Raw genomic sequence first — 21318 nt, forward strand, 5'->3', positions numbered from 1 at the left:
TTTTTTTGGCGAGAGCAAAAGCAACTGAGCATTCACTGAAAACGCAGACACTGAAGGTTGTTGAGGAGCCAGTGAACCCACTAATTGGATAAAGGGGGGATGGTGTGGAAATGTAATTAAACTGGCATTTGCTCTAGCGGCTGAAAATATTAATCAGAAAATGAGTTGTATAAAAAAAGTAAAAGGCAGGAGATGACATTAAAAATGCCATCGGTGCTGTTCTTCCTGGCATTGATGAGAACAGGCTCCGCTTTCCTTCAGGAGGTGTTGGTCATCTGTCCATTGAGCTCTGCCGACAGCTTGCTTGGGCAGAGATCACAAAGAAAGACACTTGGAAAGCTGTGAGTTGGGAGGAGGAGTGTGAGATTCTTGATTTGGGGACCAGATGCATCTCTTGGCAGCCCGTGATACAAACATAAAGATAAAATATGTGTCTGAAAAAAAAAGAAGAAAAAAGCCAATTTTCCCCCTTCTTCTAAAGAAGTACTCCTCCCAACAAAAGATGAGCCGAACATCTGCATCCAGTCAAGCAATAATACTTAAACAATTGTCAAATTTGAGAGAGGTGGACGAGGTTTTGAACCAGGCATTTAAATACATTCCATAACCCAGGAGCCTCTGGACAGATACCACCCTCCCTAGGCCTGAAAACAAGAGTGGAGGAAGGCAAACACAGATGGGAACACTTGTGTTTGGTCCAGGAGCTGCTCTGATAGGGCTGTTTAAGTGCTCTGAATGGCCCGCACAGTGGTCCCCCTAGAGATATTGCCCCATCACCATTGGGGACAGCTGGGCTCTGCCCGAAACTTAAGGTTAATGGAGGCAGCTGAAGAGCCCGTAAGGCAGAGGAGGATAATTGTTCACTCAGAAGGCCACAGACCCTGGAGTTTCTTTTCAGTCTTGGCCATTTGGGCTTAGGTTTCCAGAGGAGCCTTCCTGGTCCATGGGATGTTTCAGTTCAAGGGTGCCTCGCTTTAAGAAAATCTACTATGTGAAAATGGGAACTTGCACAGTGTTCTTGCTATTTTGTCATGATTGCTTGTTTTGTTTTGTTTTGTTTTGTTTTTTACCATTTGGGAAAGCTCTGATGACCAATGCTATCTGGGATGAAATTTATTGCAATCCTTTTATGTAAATTTCTACTTCTTGAGAGTGACCAGAGCCCTGCAAACCTCTGTCCCCACATATGACTCTGCTGAATGGGCACACTTTCCTGCAACCCCTGTTGCTGAGACCCTTGGTTACCTTCCCTGCTCTTCTTTTTTTGACCATGTAGCAAGAAGACAGAGCAAGGAACTAGAAAGTGAGGGGCTATATTTCCTGGCTTCTTTAGTTCACCCAGGATAGTCTTGGCATTAGTTTCCTAGGACTGTTGTGACAAATTTACTATAAACTGGATGGCTTAAAAAAAAAAAGCAACAGAAATTTATTGTCTCACAGTTTTGAAGAGCAAAAATCTAAAATCAGTGCTGATAGGGCCATGCCCCCTCTGAAGCTTCTAGGGAAAACTGTTTTCTCACCTCTGTGTAGTTTCTCGTGGTTGCTAGCAGTCCTTGGTGTTCCTTGGCTTGTAGACCCATTGCTGCAATTTCTGCCTCTGTCTTCACATGGCTGTTTTTCCTCTGTGTGTGTCTCTGTGTCCCCCTCCCTTCTCTTATAACGACCCCCATCACTGGACCAGGGCCCACACAAATCCAGTATAACCCCATTTTAACTTGATGACATCTGTAAAGATTCTATTTCCAAACAAGGTCACATTCACAGGTACTGGGGATTGGGACTTTGCCATATCTTTTTGGGAGATGAAATTCAACCCACAACAATGTTCACTGAGAGCAATGGTATTATTAGTTATATTGCTTCCACTTAGGTCCACATGCCTGTGTCAACCTGGATTTTATTTTATTTTTATTTTTTCTTTTTCGAGATGGAGTCTCGCTCTGTTGCCCAGGCTGGAGTGCAGTGGCGTGATCTCAGCTCACTGCAATGTCTGCCTCCCAGGTTCAAGTGATTCTCCTGCCTCAGCCTCCCAAGTAGCTGGGACTATAGGCACGTGCCACCACACCCAGCTAATTTTTGTATTTTTAGTAGAGACGGTGTTTCACCATGTTAGCCAGGGTAGTCTCCATCTCCTGACCTGTGATCCGCCCACCTCGGCCTCCCAAAGGGAGGGATTACAGGCGTGAACCACTGCGCCTGGTCCAACCTGGATTTTAAATAAGGTCTATGATAAAAACAAAAATTGAATGTTTGAGCTTCTATTTATGTACTTCTGGTGAATGTGTGTTTCTAACATGATCAAACTTGTACCAAAAAATCAGTTACATTCAAAATAACACCACAAATTAAATGTATCTTGCAATTTTTCAACATTTAGAAGCTTTTAAAATCTCTATTTAAAAACCAGCGCACTAATGCCAACTGTCATCTCTTAATTCATTTTGAGATTATAGCCTTTTTGCATTTCGGTGTTGATATCCCATCTATTATTATGAAATAAGGATAATTGCAAATGGTATTTATTTGTTTTTAACATTTATTTTATAATATCCTAACTTGGCAAAATAAAATGTTGTCAGTCCTCTGTCAGTCCTAAAATATTTGAGGCTATTTTACTACTCAGTAAAATCTAAAAGTGTGGGAATCATTGTAATAGGACATATCTATTTTCATTTCTTATGGCTAAAGAGTTTCCTTTATGAAAATAATCTGCTCTTTAATAGAGGCCACCACTAGTTTCACAAAGTTTGGGTTTTTATTGTTGTTTTTCATAAAATTAACTATTCGTCTAGGAATAGGATGGAGTAAGAATTTGGAGAGAAACCTAAAACTGACCACAATGAATCAGAAATTCAGGAACTTTGAAATGTGGTTGCCAATCCATATGGGAAGTTAATTCTGGTTTCCAAAAATTTTGCACGTTCCCAGCTTTGCAGGGGTCCATCTCCTACATCAAATTCACGATGTCATTTTCAAATTGTGATGCTGATGCCTGAATGCATGGAAGTGATTCAATATTTTGTTTGCAAAACCCAAAATGCCACCAGCCTCCATCAAAGTGGCCTGAACATCTCTCTGTCTCTTGACTGTGATTTTGGAAGGCCCAGCTTGGCACCAGTCATCCTACAATTTAGCAGGTCACAGATAGGATAGTAGAATGAAATGAGTAGTTGAAAACACAGATTTCTAGATTTCCTAATGAGAAAAATTAGTTCATATCTACACATTTCAGCAGGAATGGCCTCTCATAGTGCAAGGGAAGTGAGGCAAGTCTTAGACCTGACAGTCAGACAAGATGGACTCTGGATATTGTCACTTAAGCTTATCAAAGCTCTCAGAGATCTCAAGAGAGGTTGATTAATTATTGACAGGTGGGATATGAGGAAATGCTGACTGGATCATGATTACCTAGTGACAGGAGTCAGTGCCAACAAATGGCTTAATAAAGTCCACCCACACTTTCCAGCAAGGACCTAGGGAAAGGATATAGATTCCCATTGCAAGTGGACAACTGGAAGAATTCCTCTCAGGACACTGAGGAGAGTTTTCAAATGAAATTGTGATGTCATTTTCCCAGAAATATTTTAGGTCCAAATGAAAGGACACGTGTCTGAAATAGGTAGACAAGTTATTTCCTCATGGAGTAGGAGAGAATCACTGAGCTGTATCCCATTGTAATGGCTGGGATTGAAGTTCCTCTTTGGAGATAGAGGAGAACCAAGTGCTGAGAAGAGGCAACACAGCTTCAAAGACCTGCCCCCAAATCCATCAAAAACAGTTCTTGCTCTGTCCCCTAGGCTGGAGTACAGTGGCATGATTATAGCTCACTGCAGCCTCGACTTCCCAGGCTCAAGCAGTCCTCCCTTGGGCTGGGGCCCAAGTAGCGTCCTGAGTAGCAGGGACCAGAGTTGGTAAAATAGGCAGATGTGGAACGTCAGGTTATGGAGGGCCTACTATATATATATATATATATATATATATAGAGAGAGAGAGAGAGAGAGAGAGAGAGAGAGAGAGTTTACATCTGCAGTGCACAGATATTTCCATCCCCTTCCCTGAAGATGAGGAGGTGGAGATGGCTACACAACAGTCTCATGGCAGGTTAGCTGGTCTAAGGAGAAGGTGCTAGAAGGAAGAGGGCTTCTGAAGCTTGTGACTCAAGCACTCACCACTGCTCTGCTTGTATAGTGTTAATAAATGCTATATTTCACTCACAAAATATATACAGAATAAGTGCTATGTTTCATATAAAAATGACTCTTCTTCCACAGTCTCACTATGTGTTCCTGTGAGTACAAGGAGTGAGGGATGGCTCTCTTTACCAAGGCACTGTCTCTCTCCAGCTGTGTTCACAGCACACATGTAGGTGCACTTATATACAGACACACCCTGTCTCACTGACACAGGACCCAGGGTCAGTTTTCATCTTGGTGAATGATAATTTCTAGATTAGGTCATTTTCATATGGAGTTTGCCTAATGGGGCATCCTAATCTGAGGAAAGGCCTTTGTGCAGAGAAGAAGAATTTCACCCCTCTTCTTCAAAATTCTGCCTAAGTCTAGAGGGAAGGAAGTTCTATACCCCCACTCCCACCCCTACACATATACATATTCACCTTAACAAAGCACTGCTGACTCAAGGGGTTGAGCAAGGGACTTTGCTGGGCCTCTAATGCTAGTGGGAGTTACCTGCATCAAGCCCCAGATATGGTCTTTCTCCTCCTTGGGCCTCCTGATGCTACTTACAGGGGGATATTCTCACACTCACTCACAAAGAGATGAAAGATCTCTACAATAATTGGATATCATCCCATAGGGTATTAATATCTAGCATATATAGGGAACTCAAACAACTCAACAACAAAATAATAATAATAACCTGATTTTTAAAATGGGCAAATGGTCTCAAAAGACATTTCTCAAAAGAAGACGTATAAATGGCCAAGAAATATACGAAAAATGTTCAATATTGCTAATAATCAGGGAAATGCAAATCAAAACCACCCTTATTTTGGTAGGAATGTAATCATTACAGCCACTACAGAAAAAAGTATAAATAGTTTTTCAAAAAACTGAAAATAGAAATACCATATGATCCAGCAATTCCACTACTGGCTGTATATCCAAAGGAAAGGATGTCAGCATGTTGAAGAGACATCTGCACTCCCATGTTTATTGCTGCACTGCTCACAATAGACAAGATATGGAATCAACCTAAGTATCCATCAGCAGATACATGGATAAGGAATATGTGGTATGTATACTCAATGGAATGTTATTCAGCCATAAAAATAATGAAATTCTGTCATTTGCAGCAACTTGGATGAGGCTGGGGACATTATGTTGAGTGAAATAAAACAGACACAGAAAGACAAATATTAGATATTCTCACTCATATGTGGGAACTAAAAAATTTGAGCTCATAAAAGCAGAGAGTAGAATTGTGGTTACCAGAGTCTGGGAAGGGTACTGGGGGATAGGGAGAGGTTGGTTAACAAGGACAAAATTACTGTTAGAGCAATAAGTTCTGGTGTTCTATAGCACAGCAGGGTGACTATAGTTAACAATAATTTATTGTATACTTCATAGTAATTAGAAGGGAGAATTTTGAATGTGCCCAACACAAAGAAATGATAAAATTGATTTCATCATTACACATCATATACATGTATCAAATATCACATGTGCCCCATAAATATGTACAGTTATTGTTTTTCAGTTAAACATAAATTTTTAAAAGGTGTTTATAAATGTCCTAAATTAAAGACACAGCCTTATCCTATGGGATTCTCTGAAGCTGGCTTCCCTATTTTCTGTTCTCCATAGTTATAGCACAGACTGGCAGGGGCAAGACTCGCTGGGGCCCAAGTAGACGTGTATGTTCTTGATGCGAGCTTTATATCCCAAACATATTGATTTTTATTCAGGAGTTTACCTAAACCATTTTTAGAGTTATTTCTATGTGCACAAGCTAATGAATCCAAGGATTCCTGCCTGGTTTGTAAAATAGCACTTTTAGCTACTGCTGATCTGACCCCTGGAGGTCTAGTTTTCTGGGACTGTCTGAACCTATCTCTGTTCACTCTATCAACGCCCAGCATGCTATTACACACCTCTCTTTAGTTCTTTCCTACAAGAAAGAATTTCTTCACAAGTACAGATACGTGTTTAAAGAGCCACTCACACATCTCCCTTCTCATCTCTTTGGTGTTCTAGGAGAAATGGAAAGGCTCTAAATATTGGATTATCTTCCTTATTGAATCTTAACTCCACTCTTGGTTAGGGTGCCTATACCCCCAAGGGTAGTGTAACCTAGTGCCCAAATACATGCCTCAATATCTCACTATCCAGGTTCCCTCAACTACCAGGAGTATGACTCCTCCAACCACAGGTCCTTATCTAAATGGGGATGATGATAATAATTTCTATACCATATGGGCTTTACAGGATTTAAATAAAACAAGTAATGTAAAGAGATTGGTATAGCATCCCAACTCACAATAATCCTCAATAAATTAGAATTAGCATGAGCATTACCAATTGGAATTGAAATTAGAATTAGGACAAATATCAAATTAGTACCCATGTCTTTGCACATTTTTTGCCTCTATCTGTATTGGCCCTTCCCCTTGTGAAACTGGTAGAAACCAAATCATCCTTCAACATCCAGTTGAAATGCCATCTCTTCTAGAATACCTTCCATGCTCTCCCAGGCAGAATGTATCCACTCCCCTAGTACCTTCTAATCTTTCTCCATGATAATACTAGTCCCTTTAAAAGGCATTCATGTGTTAATGTGGCAACTCACCTGTCCTCAGACTGTCCTTCTGAGAATGGGCATGAGTCTAGGTCATGTCTACACTACCTGTCAGAGAACTTGACAGAGCTGGTCCTTCTTAAATGTTTTGTAATTTGAAAAGAACTGCAAAAACTGCCTATGAGACAAGCAGATCAGGAAGTGTCCAGAGGTCTGATTACTGGGAAAAAAATCAAGATGGATCCCTCCAACCCAGATGTACTATATGAATTACAAACAGTGTTTCTTTTCACAGGAGATGGGCCAACTGTGCCAGTTTTGGGGGGCATTGAAAAAGTCTCTGCAAATTACACCATGTCTCTGCCAGAATGACAGGAACTGGTGAGTGTTTCTGCCTTGCCATGTTGTCAGATGCAGTGAAGACACTTGGGCATGTGACAGGGAACGTAGATAGGAGGCACATCACTTCTAGGTTGTTGGTATTGCTTTATTTATCTAGGTTGTTGGTATTGCTTTATTTATCTGTTTCATAGAAAGGAGAGTTGGGTGCTTTATGCTGGTCCTGATCCTTCCCTTTTATTTATGGAAGGCTCCTTTCTTGGCATTTATTGCTGTGAGTCACTTCTCTGTGAACCAGAATGAAGATTCAGAAGCTCCTGGATGCCTGTGAAGAAACATGAAGATTGGGGTGGAAGTTCAGGCTGAGAGTGGGGAGAAGAAGATCGCCTGGGTGGGGGACATCTAGATTTGTTTTTAGCTGGCTTTAAGCTCCCAGTCTCCTCCCTCTAGTCCCACGAGGTTTGATTGGCTCTCTAGAGATGGTTACTCTCACGTGTTTTCCCTCTTGCTCATTGAGGTCATCTATAAATTTGCAGGAGAAACTTAATCCATATGGGTCATTCATTCGACTCATTAAGCTATTGTTAGATTTGGTAGAAACCAAATCATCCTTCAACATCCAGTTCAAATGCCATCTCTTCTAGTATGCCTTCCATGCTCTCCCAGGTAGAATACATCCACTCCCCTAGCACCTTCTAATCTTTCTCCGTGATAATACTAGTCCCTTTAAAAGGCATTCATGTGTTAATGTGGCAACTCACCTGCTAGACTGTCCTTCTGAGAATGGGCATGAGTCTAGGTCATGTCTACACCACCTGTCGGACAACTTGACAGAGCTGGTCCTTCTTAAATGTTCTGTAATTTGAAAAGAACTGCAATTTTGTGGCAAAGTTTATTCATGGAAGGCATGATTTCCTGTGTGGAAAACGTGGGTGCTCAGGTCTGAGATGGTTGTTCTCCAGGCTGCTTACTCCGAAAATAAGTCTTACCTTTGTTTCAGAGAGTGCTGAAGAGGCTGTGTCTCCAGGCTACCAGATGCAACACTGGGATCGTATTTACCCTTCGAGGTTAGGATGACCACATCCATACAACCTGGTAGCTTTGAGAGTCTAAAGCTGTGGCCCTTTGGACTTGTACATGCTACATCCCTTCCAATAGCTGGGTTGACACGATCTCTTCCTTTGTTTGGTTCTCCTTCTGCCTCTCTGATATCATTGTCTCTTTTCTTTCTTGTATTATAGATATAACCAATATCCTTTACTAGATGATGACCAACTTGTAGGTAGCGCTTGAGAGTGCAGGCTTCAGGGGTTAGGAAAACCAGGGCAGCCTTGAGTTGATGAGTATATCTCCTTGGAAATCTCAAAATCTCTGAGCATTGATTTTCTATCTTCTTTTAAAACCCCTTAAAACTGTATAACGTGAAATAGACATGCAAAAAACATATAAAACATACATATACATAAGTATACAACTTAGTGAGTTCATATAAAGTGAATGCATCCAGGTCACTACCAATCAGGGCATGATATTCAATTTTACCAGGACCTTAAAAGCCCTCTCTGTGCCATTTATCTATTACACTCTGTCCCTCTTGCCTAAATACACCCACAATTCTGAATTATATGGTGGAATTCCTTGCATTTCTTTAGTTTTACCACCTAAATATTCCCAAATACTGTAGTTTGTTTTGCCTGTTTAGAATGTAGTTAAGTGAAACTCTGCAGCATGTATTCTTTTGTGCATGGCTTATTTTCCTCTATGTTTGTGATTCAGCTTCCTTTTTGTTTGTAGATATAATTCATTTGTTCTTGTTATTTGTAGTACTCCATTGTATGAATATACCACAATTTGTGTAGACCTTCTACTTGTGATAGGTATTTGGGTTATTTTCAGTTGGGGCCATGATCAGTAATGCTGCTGTGAATTTTGTCCTGGTCTCCTGGGGCACATGGGCATGGATTTCCGAATTGCTGGGTTGCAGGCATGCATTATGTCCAAATTTTGTTGATAATGCAGAAGTGTTTCCAATGTGTGCTAATTTATAATTCTACCAACAGTGTATAAGAATTTCTGTTGCTTTCCATTCTCATCAGCATTTGATATTGCCCATCTTTTACCTTTTAGCATCACCTTTTCTTTTTTCTTTTCTTTTTTTTGAGACAGAGTCTCACTCTGTTGCCCAGGCTAGAGTGCAGTGGCTGCCCACTTGGCTCACTGCAACCTCCACCTCCCGAGTACAAGTGATTCTTGTGCCTCAGCCTCCTAAGTAGCTGGGATTACAGGTGCACACCACCACACCTAGCTAATTTTTGTATTTTTAGTAAAGACAGGGTTTCACCCTGTTGGCAAGCCTGGTCTCAAACTCCTGTCCTAAAGGGATCCGCCTGCCTTGGCCTCCCAAAGTGCTGGGATTACAGGTGTGAGCCACCTTGCCTGGCCCAAAACATTATCTTAATTACTATAACGTTATAATAAATCTTAATGTCCAATAGAGCAAGTCTTTCCATTTTATTTTCCTTCTGTAAGTTGTCTTACTCTTCTTGTCCCTTTGAAATTCTATTTATATTTTAAAATCATATTTAAAATTTCTAAAGCAAACAGTTTGGATTTTTTTAATGCAAAATCAATCTGGGGAGAATTGAACGTTTTTGCAGCAATGAGTCTTCTAATTCACAATCAAGGTATATCTCCATCTGTTTAGGATTTTAAAAAAATTCTCTCATAATTTTCTGTGAGGAGGTTTTGCAGATATTTGTTAGATTCATTCCTAGAAACTTGATATTTTAAAATCTATCATGAATGGCATCTTTTTATAAAATTGATTTTCAAACTGCTGCTTAAATTTAGAAATGCAGTTGATTTTTTTATATTGATCTTGTTGATTATTTTAGTCATTTCATTTAGATTATCTCACATATTTACCATCTTCATTATGCATTGACCCTTCCTGCACATTATTTTCCTTCTGTCTAAACAGCATCCTTTATTATTTCCTTTAGTGCAGACCCACTAGTGGCAAATTCTCTCCATTGTCTCTTTGGTCTGAAAATGTCTATATTTCACTTTCATCTTTTTCCAGTTTGTTTGTTTGAATAAGGATCCTAATGAAGTCTATACATGATAATTTGTTAATAAAAATTTTAATCCTTTTAACCTGTAGTTTTATCTCTATAGAGCTTTTCTTTTCTTGCAATTTATTTTTTGAAGCTACTGTTACTTATCCTGTGTAGTTTCCCGTTAACTTAGCTTTTGCTGATGGCCTTTCTGGAGTGTCACTTAACATGCTCCTCTCTCTCTTGTATTTTCCACAAATTGATAGTTAGATCTAAAGAATTTATTGGATTCAGATTCAATGATTGGGCATAACAGAAGCAGAGCTACACAATACATGGCTATTTGATTTATGTCCAAGTGTCACTGCAGAGCAGTGAGGAAAGGATGGCATTTTCAATAAACATTGCTGGGATAATTAGATATGTGCATGGGGAAAAAGGAATTTGACTACTATCTTAACACAATACACACACAAAACAATAATTCTAAGTGGATTGTAGACCTAAATATGAAAACAAGCCTTCCCAGTTAGGCATGATATTGAGTGATAATGATAATATGCATTAAGAGGTACATAATATCAGATTGCCCTTTTTTTGGTGACAGAAGTTACTGATGATCAATTCCATCCATATTATGCCAGTAACTCTCTCTTAATTTTGGTTATTGCCTCTCATCTAGTACCTTCTTCAAAAGTACCAATGACAATAATATTCTTACATGCTCATGGTTTGTTTGGGGCCTTTATCATTGAAAGAGAGTTTAACTGAATACATAACCAGCTCACATTCTCCCACGTGAGAATTTTAAATATATTACACCATTGTCTTCTGGCATAAAATATAACTATTGAAATATCAGATGACAGTATAATTTTTTAAATAAGTGACTTCATAATTTTGTCTGGATGTTCAAAGGAATTTTTCTATTTCTATGAGGTTCTGTTGTTTTTCTAGAATACATTTGATATTAGTTGTTCAGTTTTGATTTTCCCAGCTAAGTAGTGTGTCATTTCAATATGTATTTTCATGTCTCTTCATTTCAATTTCTACAAAGTTTTCTTGAATTGTAGTTTATTTTTATTTTTTTCTGTTTATTTAGAGATGGGGTTTCACTATGTTGCCCAGGCTGTTCTCAAACTCCTGGACTCAAGTGATTCTCCCACCTCAGCCTCCCAAGGTGCTAGGATTACAGGCGTGAGCCACTGCGCCTGGTAAATTGTAGTTTAATATGGTTCCTCACTTCCATTCTCTTATTTTCGCTCGAATAATTTTAGTCTTTTCACTTCAGTTATTTTTTTTCTCCCTTTCACCTTCTAGTTCTCTTGAGCCATTATCTATTTTGTTTGCTCATGTGTTCCTTCTAGTTTAATCATTATTTCGAAATACATTTGTTTTCATTTTTTATTCTTTCTGGAATTCTATTACTTTATTTCTGAGTTTTAAAATTTCTAATATTTGCTCTTCTTTTATGTCTTTTATGGTTTTCTTAATCTCTTGTATTTTGATTTGCTATATTAGGTTACAATCTTTGTGGACATGTCTTTGTGGTGTATCTTCAGCCCTGTAGAAATGTTATTATATTCTTCATTTTATTTCTTTCATCGTAACTTCATATGGATAATGATTAATGTTATCTTCCATTTTCCTTCTTTTTATATGAAATTTGTGTTATTGAACATTTAGGAAGAAGAGTGAATCACTATAGTTTTTCTAACCTTGCTACTCTAGAGTTCCTCCTTCTGTTGTTTTGTAGAGTGTTAAAAAAAATGGCCTCATATTTCCTGAGACCTCCTGGCTTTTTTACCTTTCCCCTACTTTTATCTGGCTCTTCACTTTCCTGTTCTGTTTTTGATCCTGTTGTATTCAATTTGAAATCTTTTATAGAAGTTTTTCTCTCGTGTGGGGTTTCATCCTGAAAGAAACCTTGAGCTGGTTAGTTTTGAGAATCTGTAGGGGTCTGGCTGTTCCAGCTATTGAAATCTTACCACAGGTCCCTTGCCTGCAACTGTCAATTGTAATGTGAAAATTCTTCCCAGTTAAAGCTCCTAAATCTCAATTTGGACTCACACTTTTCAGATAATAACTACTGGGGATCCTGTGGTTTTCTTTTCAGGACAATCAAATGCCCTGTTGCTTCCCTCTGATTTCTCTTACATACATGCTACACCACACATGTCCAGTAGCTATCTATCCAAATCACTTGTGTCTTGGGTAGGTGAAGATACCTTATACTTTATTTTTGTTTCAGATATTGTTCTTGGTCTCTTAGTTTTGCAATCTCACTTTCTCTAATTTTTATAAAATGATTTAGAAAGATTGAAAAACACTCACTGCCATCACTATAGCTATCTTCCCAGAATTCTCCTCTCACCTTTATTCTTGAAAATAATTTTTGCTGAAAATAGATTTCTATAATGGCATTATTTTCTTAAAGCAAATAAAAGGCTGTCATTCCACTCTGCTGGCTTTCCTGATTGCCATTAAAACTTATCTGTCACTCTTATTGCTATTCTTTTAAAGGTTATCTGTGTTTTCCTTTAGTTATTTTAAAAAATATTTCTTTTCTAAAAGGTTCAATATAATGTGTTTCGGTGTGGGCTTATTTTTATATTTTGCTTAGGACTTATTAGTATATCTCGAATCTGTAGATTAATATTTTTATCAATTTTAAACCACTCTCAGCCATTATCTCTTTTTCCCTGTTTCTTCTGGGTCTTCAGTTACAGGTATGTTGGATCTCCTAACTATATCCTTTAGGATCCTACCTGCTCTTCTCTGTGTTATATACTTATTTCTCCCCATGCTATTTTCTGAATAGTTTCTTGTGACCTTTCTTCCAGTTTATAAAATCTCTCTTCAGCTGTATTTAACAGACTGTTGAGTACAACCAATGAGTCCCTTTTTCAGCTCTATAGGTTTTAGTTATTTTCCAAATCTGCTAAGCCAGCTTTCATAATTTCCAGTTCTTTGCTAAATACCTTAAATTCAACTTTCATATCTATGGAAATAGTAAGCTAATTGTTTTTACAGTCTATGCCTGAAAATTGCACTATTTGAAGTACTTGTGGTCCATTTCTGTTGTTCTGCTTTTCTTTTCTAATATTTTCTTATCTCTTCCTGGCTTGTTATCGATTGTGGTCTGGCTATTGTATATAATAATTAATTTATAAAAATAATTTGATGACTATCATGCTGTTGTCTTTGTCCAGAGAGGATTCTCACTTGTTTTTTTCCAGGTACTTGTAGGGGTGGGGGATAATAGCAATATAAAATCATCTGAATTCAATTTTAGGGCTTGAAATTTTCTAGGCCACCAAAATGACTTAAAACCAGGGTGCACTCCATATGAATGTGATTTTGTGATTATTTCTAGGATCAAGTCCTTCCAGGTCCTAATCCTTGGTGTAGAGTATTTTATAAGGACTCCTTACTTTGGCAAGCCCTGGATTTCGACTTTTGTTTGCCTAACTGTATACGACACTGTGAAAAGTACTGCTCAGCCTCTCATCTACTTCTCCCACATTAGTAAATATCCTCTGGGCTAAAAAAGGACCAAATGTAGGCTCACTTTTCAGATGTCTGTTTTCTCCCATATCTTTGCCTAATATTTCTAATCTAACTTGATTACTCTTTGATGCTCTTAGAGTAGTATGTTTTACATTTTCTTCTAGAATTTTAAAAAATTTTCTTCAGCAGGAAGATTGCTTAATCTACCATTACCCAACAAAATTTTATTTCTTCATTTATAAAATAGGGTCCATAAATATTGATCTGTGAGAACCCAAATGATATATAAACAAAATATTTAGCAAAATATGTGACACATAATGAACTCTTAACCAGAAATAGCTATTGTTATCATCATGTTATTAGCAAGGACTACATCTTACCAATTGTTACATCTATGCAGCAACCATTAAATCTCTTTTGCAGGAGGAAAAATGATCATATAATTAGCACCTCATTGAGAACTTTAAGTTATGCAAATTGAAAGAAAACATTTTCCCAGTTCAGATTTACTTCTGTGGCTAAAATAATCAGGAGGGAGTGGGCAGAAATCATTAAAGAATGGTTTGAACCCTTTTCTACTTCTTAAAAAGTTTTAACTAATTATCCATTGACTATAGAAGAGATATTTGTCTGGTTTGTTTTTTATCTCATGTTTTGTTTTTTGTGTCTGCTGGAAAATAAATCCTATTAGTCTTTCTAGCCTTCATCTACTTAACACTCTCCAAGATTACATGGTCTATAGGAGAGGCAACACAGTGTATTAATTTCTCAAAATATGGAATGAATAAAAGGTCACGAAGTCTATGGGGGTACTTTAATTTCTTCCCCTTTCATCTTTCAGCTGAGAGCTCTCTGTTGGCAGGAGTGACTGCCAAGTTTAGTGAGACTTGAAATGAGATGATATCAGTTTGGAGATTCAGATACCTGTCCTCCATATCCAGTGGCTCTAATGACTTTTGTTTTCCTATTCAAGAAAAATAAAGGGTTCCAAGCTCCTTCACTGCTCATCCTGCCCCATTCTGTGTGAGGCCAAGGCAATCTGAATGCATTAGGCTTATGTTCCATTTAAGTTTCACTATTAAAACTATGCAATAATGACAGTAGTAAAATATAATTATAAAGACTGACATGAATTATTAAGTACTTTACATGTTTAAACTCGCTATGATCACAACAAATCCATGAAGTAATTGATGCAAAGAAAGTTTAATTAGTCATCCAAATTGACACATTTAGTAAGTTCTTACATAGCTTTTAAACTTTATATTCTCCATCTGTAAAATGGTAAATAGTAATTAGCTTTGATGGGATGATTGGATAAGGTAATTATGCAATATGCCTGGCATGCAGTAGTACTCAATATCATTACTTGGCTACAAAGGCAGATACATTTATGAACAGACACCTTTCAAAAGAAGACATACATGCAGCCAACAAACATATGAAAAAAAGCTAAATATCACTGATCATTAGAGAAATGCAAATCAAAACCACAATGACATACCATCTAACACCAGTCATTACGGCTACTATTCAAAAGTCAAAAAATAACAGATGCTGGCGAGGTTGTGGAGGAAAAAGAGACACTTATACATTGTTGGTGGGAGTGTAAATTAGTTCAGCCATTGTGGAACACAGAGTGGCAATTCATCAAAGACCTAAAGACAGAAATAGCATTCAACCCAGCAATCCCACTACTGGGTATATACTCAAAGGAATATAAATCATTCTTTTATAAAGACACATGCACACATATGTTCATTGCAGCACCATTCACAATAACAAAGACATGGAATCAACCTAAACCTAGTTTATCAATGATAGTCTGGATAAAGAAAATGTGGTACATATATACCATGGAATACTATGCAGCTATGAAAAAGAATGAGATCATGTCATTTGCAGGGACATGGATAGAGCTGGAGGACATTATCCTTAGCAAACTAACACAAGAACAGAAAACCAGATACCACATGTTCTCACTTATAAGTAGGAGCTAAATGATGAGACAACATGGACACATAGAGGGAAACAACACACAATGGGGCCTTTTGGAGAGTGGAGGGTGGGAGGAGGGAGAGAATCAGGAAAAATAACTAATGGGTACTAGGCTTAAAACCTGGGTGATAAAATAATCTGTACAACAAACCCCCATGACACAGGTTTACCTGTGTAACAAACCTGCACTTGTACCCCTGAACTGAAAATAAAAGTTAAAAAAAAAAAGAACTGCAGATTCCAATAGACCATTTTCTTCTTTGGGTAGGCTCTCTCGACTGTTATAACATCTCAGTGCCTAGTACAGTCCCCAATAAATATTTCTTAAAATGAAATCGCCTAAATCTTAGAGTTATAAAAGGACCTTAGAAGTCATCTAATTCAACCTGACTCATTGAAAGATTCCTTTTTTGGGGAACATCCAAAGAGGGAGGGCAATTAATGGATTCACCATTTTTGCAAGGCAACATAGTTTATTGTTAAAGAATTCTTATTCTTAGAAAAGTCTTCTTTTATGATAAGGCAAATGATCTGCAAATTCAGAGTGTTAGTGCTGATTCTACATTCTGGAGGTACATGGAATATGTCATGTTTTTTGTTTGTTTGTTTGTTTGTTTTTCCCTTAGTCTTCTTTCAGATATTGAACTATAGCTCAAGCTCATAGATCTACTTGATAACTTCCATTCCAGTCCAGATATGCCAGCAACTTGCATTATTACTCATGTAAACCAGATGTCAACAGAGGACACTTTGTTCTTTGAGATTGAAATAAAATTGGCTACAGCCTCCTATCCCACATCCTGCGGGAAATCCAAAGCTCAAACCAAGGTTTCTGTGAATTCCTGGGGATTTATGTTCTTAAGGTGACCCCTTGTTTTGAGCTCCTAATTCCACAGAGCTCATGTGTGGGTTTTTATTTTTATTTTGCCTTGGATTTTCTCAACTTTCTGCATGGCCATCTTGACATGGTGGTACTCAGCCCCTTGAATCTCCAAACTGCATTCACAGTGCCTTTGGGTGCATGGCAGAGTTTACCAAAGGTGGTAATAGAGGCAATTTCTGCTGCCAAATAATTAATTTGAAAATAAAATATTTGACATTATAGTTCTTCAAATCCCTTATCCATTCTGTCACCAGGAATTAGTTATTTGCCTTTTTCCTTAGGCTATATTGTCTAGCATATTGCCCTAGTTGCCCCTCTCCATGACTCTCCCCACTTCCTACTCCTTTCTCTAACAACATTCAAATTCCTACTCATTACTTACACAGAGCTCTCCCCTTCAAAGCTATGCCCACAGGGTCTTATCTTCAATACCAAAGCTATTTATCAAAATATTTTCCTAAACAACAAAATTATCTTCCTAACAGGGCCCCTGCCACATATTTATGACATGATTTCAACCCTTCTGTCTCCTGGATGTCCTCATTAAACAAGCTTTATTTGTTAATATCTGTCTCAGAAAAGAGCTCCCAGAAGGAACATGGCGAGATCTGAGAAAACAGCTTTTGTAATGTAAAAAATGTACCTGATAGAGTTCCAGAATGGTGCTTAGATAGGGCCCTGCATGTAATATAAATGCCAGACATGAAAAACATGGTGTCTGTTATTTCTTATTCCTCAAGGTGTTTCAGGCAGCTAGAGGTTTAATTTACATATGTATGCACCAGTAGAATCCTTAGTCGTTAGTCCAGCAAATATTCTGCACCAGGGATGGGATGCAGACACCTTGGACACATGACTCCCATTCTAAGTGATGAACGTGTTTTCTTAATCTGCATGTTGTTGGGGAAAGTTCTATTAATGTTGCGTGCATACTTTTAAATCTATACTTGATTGCTTAGGTATGTCAAGATGTGACTTGGACTTTTTAAAGCATCAGAAAGCAATCAGAGAGATCCAGAGTGATAATAGCCACTTGGGAAAGCCCCCAGTTTTGGTCCACCAGTCATCATTTCTGTAGACAGCTTTGAAGATACCTAGAATGCTAATTTGAGATTGTATTCATAACTGATGGCTTGAAGGACAGGGAACCTGGGACATTTTCAGCTATAATTGTGTATATTTCCCGAGTACTTGTTTTGGGGCAGGTACCGTGCTAAACACATTGCATACACATGATCTCATGTCCTCCTCCCAAAAGCCTTAGGCTATAGGTAACTTTATTCTCTGCATTTTATAGTTGAGGAAACTGAGGTATAGAGAGAAGAAGCAATGTGCTCAGGGTACCATGGCTAAGAATCAGGAGAGCAAGGAGCCAAGCCATGCTGGCTTGAGACCCGGTGTTCTTAACCACTGCACTGCTCTCCTGTCCCACCCAGAAGTGGGAGAAAAGAGACCAGCTGGAACATTCTTCCTTATAATTTCTTTTTATTTTTTCCTACGTGCCTCAATAACCTCCTTTTGGGTCTCTAACATACCATTATTGACAAATCAAAACCAGGTGGCCGGTGGCTTTTTTTTTAAAGGGAGCCCAGGAGAGGAACTGCTACTTTGTGGGAGCCAGAGCTGCACAAGAAGTAATGGGAGAATTCACTGAATCTTAAAGTGCAGTGAGGCTACAGCTCAGAGACGGCATGAAGAGGTGACCAGAAATAGGCAGCGGGTCACAGCTATCAGAGATGAACTAGCCCCCACCTTGGTCTCTGCGGAAATGTCAGTCTCATTCAGAAACAATTATTTTGAATCTTGATTAAAGTGTCTCAAGAGATGAGCCTCATTAAATAGAACAAATGGGTTGAAAGCATGTAATTAAATGAAACCATTTTTGTTCTTCTTAATGCCTTAAATACCTGTCTGTGTGGAGGCCTGAACATTGAATAACTTCCTCGGGCAAGACAGTGGGAGCCATGGAGCTACAGTAGTGATAATTCTCTGAATGACCAAGAGCCCTCATATTGGCCCAGGGGCTGGGCCCTTCCTCCAAAACTCTCTGCTCCTATGTCACAGAAAATGCAAACATGCACGTGGATACCCCCAGTCTGGATTATACGAAAGAGAGATTTTTTTGGAGATTTCGTCCACTCATTGATTCATTAATTGGTTGATTCATTCATTCATTTATTCAATATTTGGTAAGTGTGTGTCAGGTAATAGGAGCCAAGGAGTATATAAGATACAGTCCTTGACATTGGGGAATTTATACTCCGTGCAGAAAGCACAGCAAGCTTCTTTGAGTGTTCTGCAGGGACGCATCCTGAGTTCCTTTCCTGTGCTTCTATTTTCCCTTTCTATTCTCACCTAGATGAGCTTGGTCATCCTCACGGATTCACACCATTTCTATGAAGATGACTGAGAAACATATATCACCTGTCCCGTCCTCTCCCTGGAGCTTCACACCCGCATGCCTAACTGTCTATATGTTTTCTCAACTTAATGACTCACATGAATCTCCAAGTTTACATGTCTAAAACTCAACTTTTAACTGCCCTCCAAAACTGTTCTCCAATATTGATAAATAGACCCATATTCCACCTAGATGTCCAAACCAGAAACCTGGGAAACATGCTAACCTGCCTTTTTCCTCTCACCTGAAATGGTTCCACAAAGCTTCCCCATGCTACTTTCGAAACTCATTTACTGAGACAGTGTCTCTTCATCCTTCCTGCCACTGCCTTCCTCTGAACCTCAGGCATTTCCACCAGAACTACTACCCTAGCCCCCAGCTTCCATTCTCACCCATCTCCAACCTATTCATCACACAGCAGCCACAGGGGTCTTCCCAAAGGGTAAATTAGACCTCTCCATACTTTTTATAAATTGCATGCTGCTCCTAGTAATTACAGAGGTCTTTTCAAATCTACCTCAAATCTAGCCCCTGCCTACCCCAGCTTCTTAGAAATCTCAGACCCCACAGGCCTGTTGGGGTGTGGTGGGGAGATTATGTAAGAGAGTCTAAAGTCCTTGTAATAATAGCTACCATATGCTCAGCTCTACACTCACAGAATTTATCATCTCAAAGCACAACCCTCTGCAAGGGAGGAATCACATACCCTTTCTACAGATGAAGAGATGTAGATGTGAAGTCACACAGCTAATGGGTGACTGGAAGAACCTGGGCCCCACCCCAGGCCCCTTTCATTTCCAGACAGATCCCATGTCTCGTTTGTCTCTGCCATGTTTCTTAGTACCCAAGAAACATAATGCTTAAATTATACAGTATACAATATAACTATCTGAACCAGAATTTAAACTCAGAACTCCACAGCCTGGGCTTTTTTCAATGCTGCTGTGATGACATCTCCTCTTCTACACTGAAGCCTTCCATAGTGACCAGAAAGCTACAGGAATAGTCCTTGCTGTGCAGAAGGATTTTTAAGTTTGTCTGTCAGTGTCTGTCATCATAAGAGATCACCTGGAGAGTTTTTATAAAAGAATGGTGGTCCTACCCACAGGTAGTCTGATTTAATTGGACTGTCATGGATTCTGGGCTCCAGCTTCAGGTTTAGACGACCCTCTTGGGCTCTTTCTCATCTCCCTTTATGGTTAGCAGGCAGCTTCAGTGTTGGATGACTAGAGTCTGATGGGGATACCACAGCACTCCAAGTGCTGTTCTTGGACAAGAGAATTCTTTGAGAAGCAGCCATAGTAAAGAAGGTTTTCTGGGGGCTTTCTGGTTACACTGGATCATGTGAACTATAGCTTTAGATCTACTCTGAAAATTCATTTCATGCTGAAAAACCCCAAGCGAATGCAATTCACATCTCTCTTCCTCCCATCCTCCAGCAATTTGTTTTCTAGCAGGAGATGACTGGTTCCTGGAAGTCCATCTCTAGGGGCTCCAGTGGCAGCAACTTGGTGAGCCTAGTTGCTTCCTGTGGGGAGTCTTGGGGGAGGATGAGGAGTTTAGGAAAAGGGTTGGATAGGGGAAGAAGATATTAATAAGCTCTCTCACTTTCCTATTCCACCAAGCTGCCCCTGTGTAGACATCACATGGTTCCTCAGCACATTAAGCTGGGAGTTAAAACACACTGTTTGCATTTTAAAGACTGGGATTAGCATTCATTTTGTTTGCAGTCTGTAGATCTTATCTTGTGGTGCAGAGATTGCCTTGACAATGAGCACCATCCTCCTCCTTCTCACCATCACATCATCATTGATCACTGTCACCAGCATCCAAATCATTGAAGTCCCCATTTGCTCCCTTTGTAAGGGTAGAGCTGTATAGTTAGGCATCTGAACACTGGGGCTTGATCCTCTGGCTCAAGAGAATCTGCCCCTTATGAATGGAATGACTTTAGGCAAGTTACTTTGCCTTAGATTCTTCATCTATAAAATAGGCACTCTGATTTATCTCGTAAAGTTGTTAGGGGATTACAGGAATTAATATGCATAAAGGAATTACAGTAGTTCCTGGAACTTAGCAAATGCTATATGAATATTTGTTGTAAAATATCATAAAATAAAGCCCACAACCAAATAGACTAACTGCCAGCTTGCCAAGCTCCCGTGAGGAATCCAGGAAAATGTTTGGTCTTTGAGTTAGGTAGCATTTCCCATCTCATCCACATTCTGCTGTGAGGTAGAGCAGAGAAGGCTTCTTGTGCCATCTAGCTCATCTGACAGGCCTGGGATATCAGCTGCAGGCTGGGGTGCTCCATGGAGCATGCTCCAGTGGTCAACAGAGGCATCTCACATCGCTTCTTAGGTGCCACTTTG

This window comes from Nomascus leucogenys, chromosome 2, assembly GCF_006542625.1.
Source record: "Nomascus leucogenys isolate Asia chromosome 2, Asia_NLE_v1, whole genome shotgun sequence".
Lineage (NCBI taxonomy): Eukaryota > Metazoa > Chordata > Mammalia > Primates > Hylobatidae > Nomascus > Nomascus leucogenys.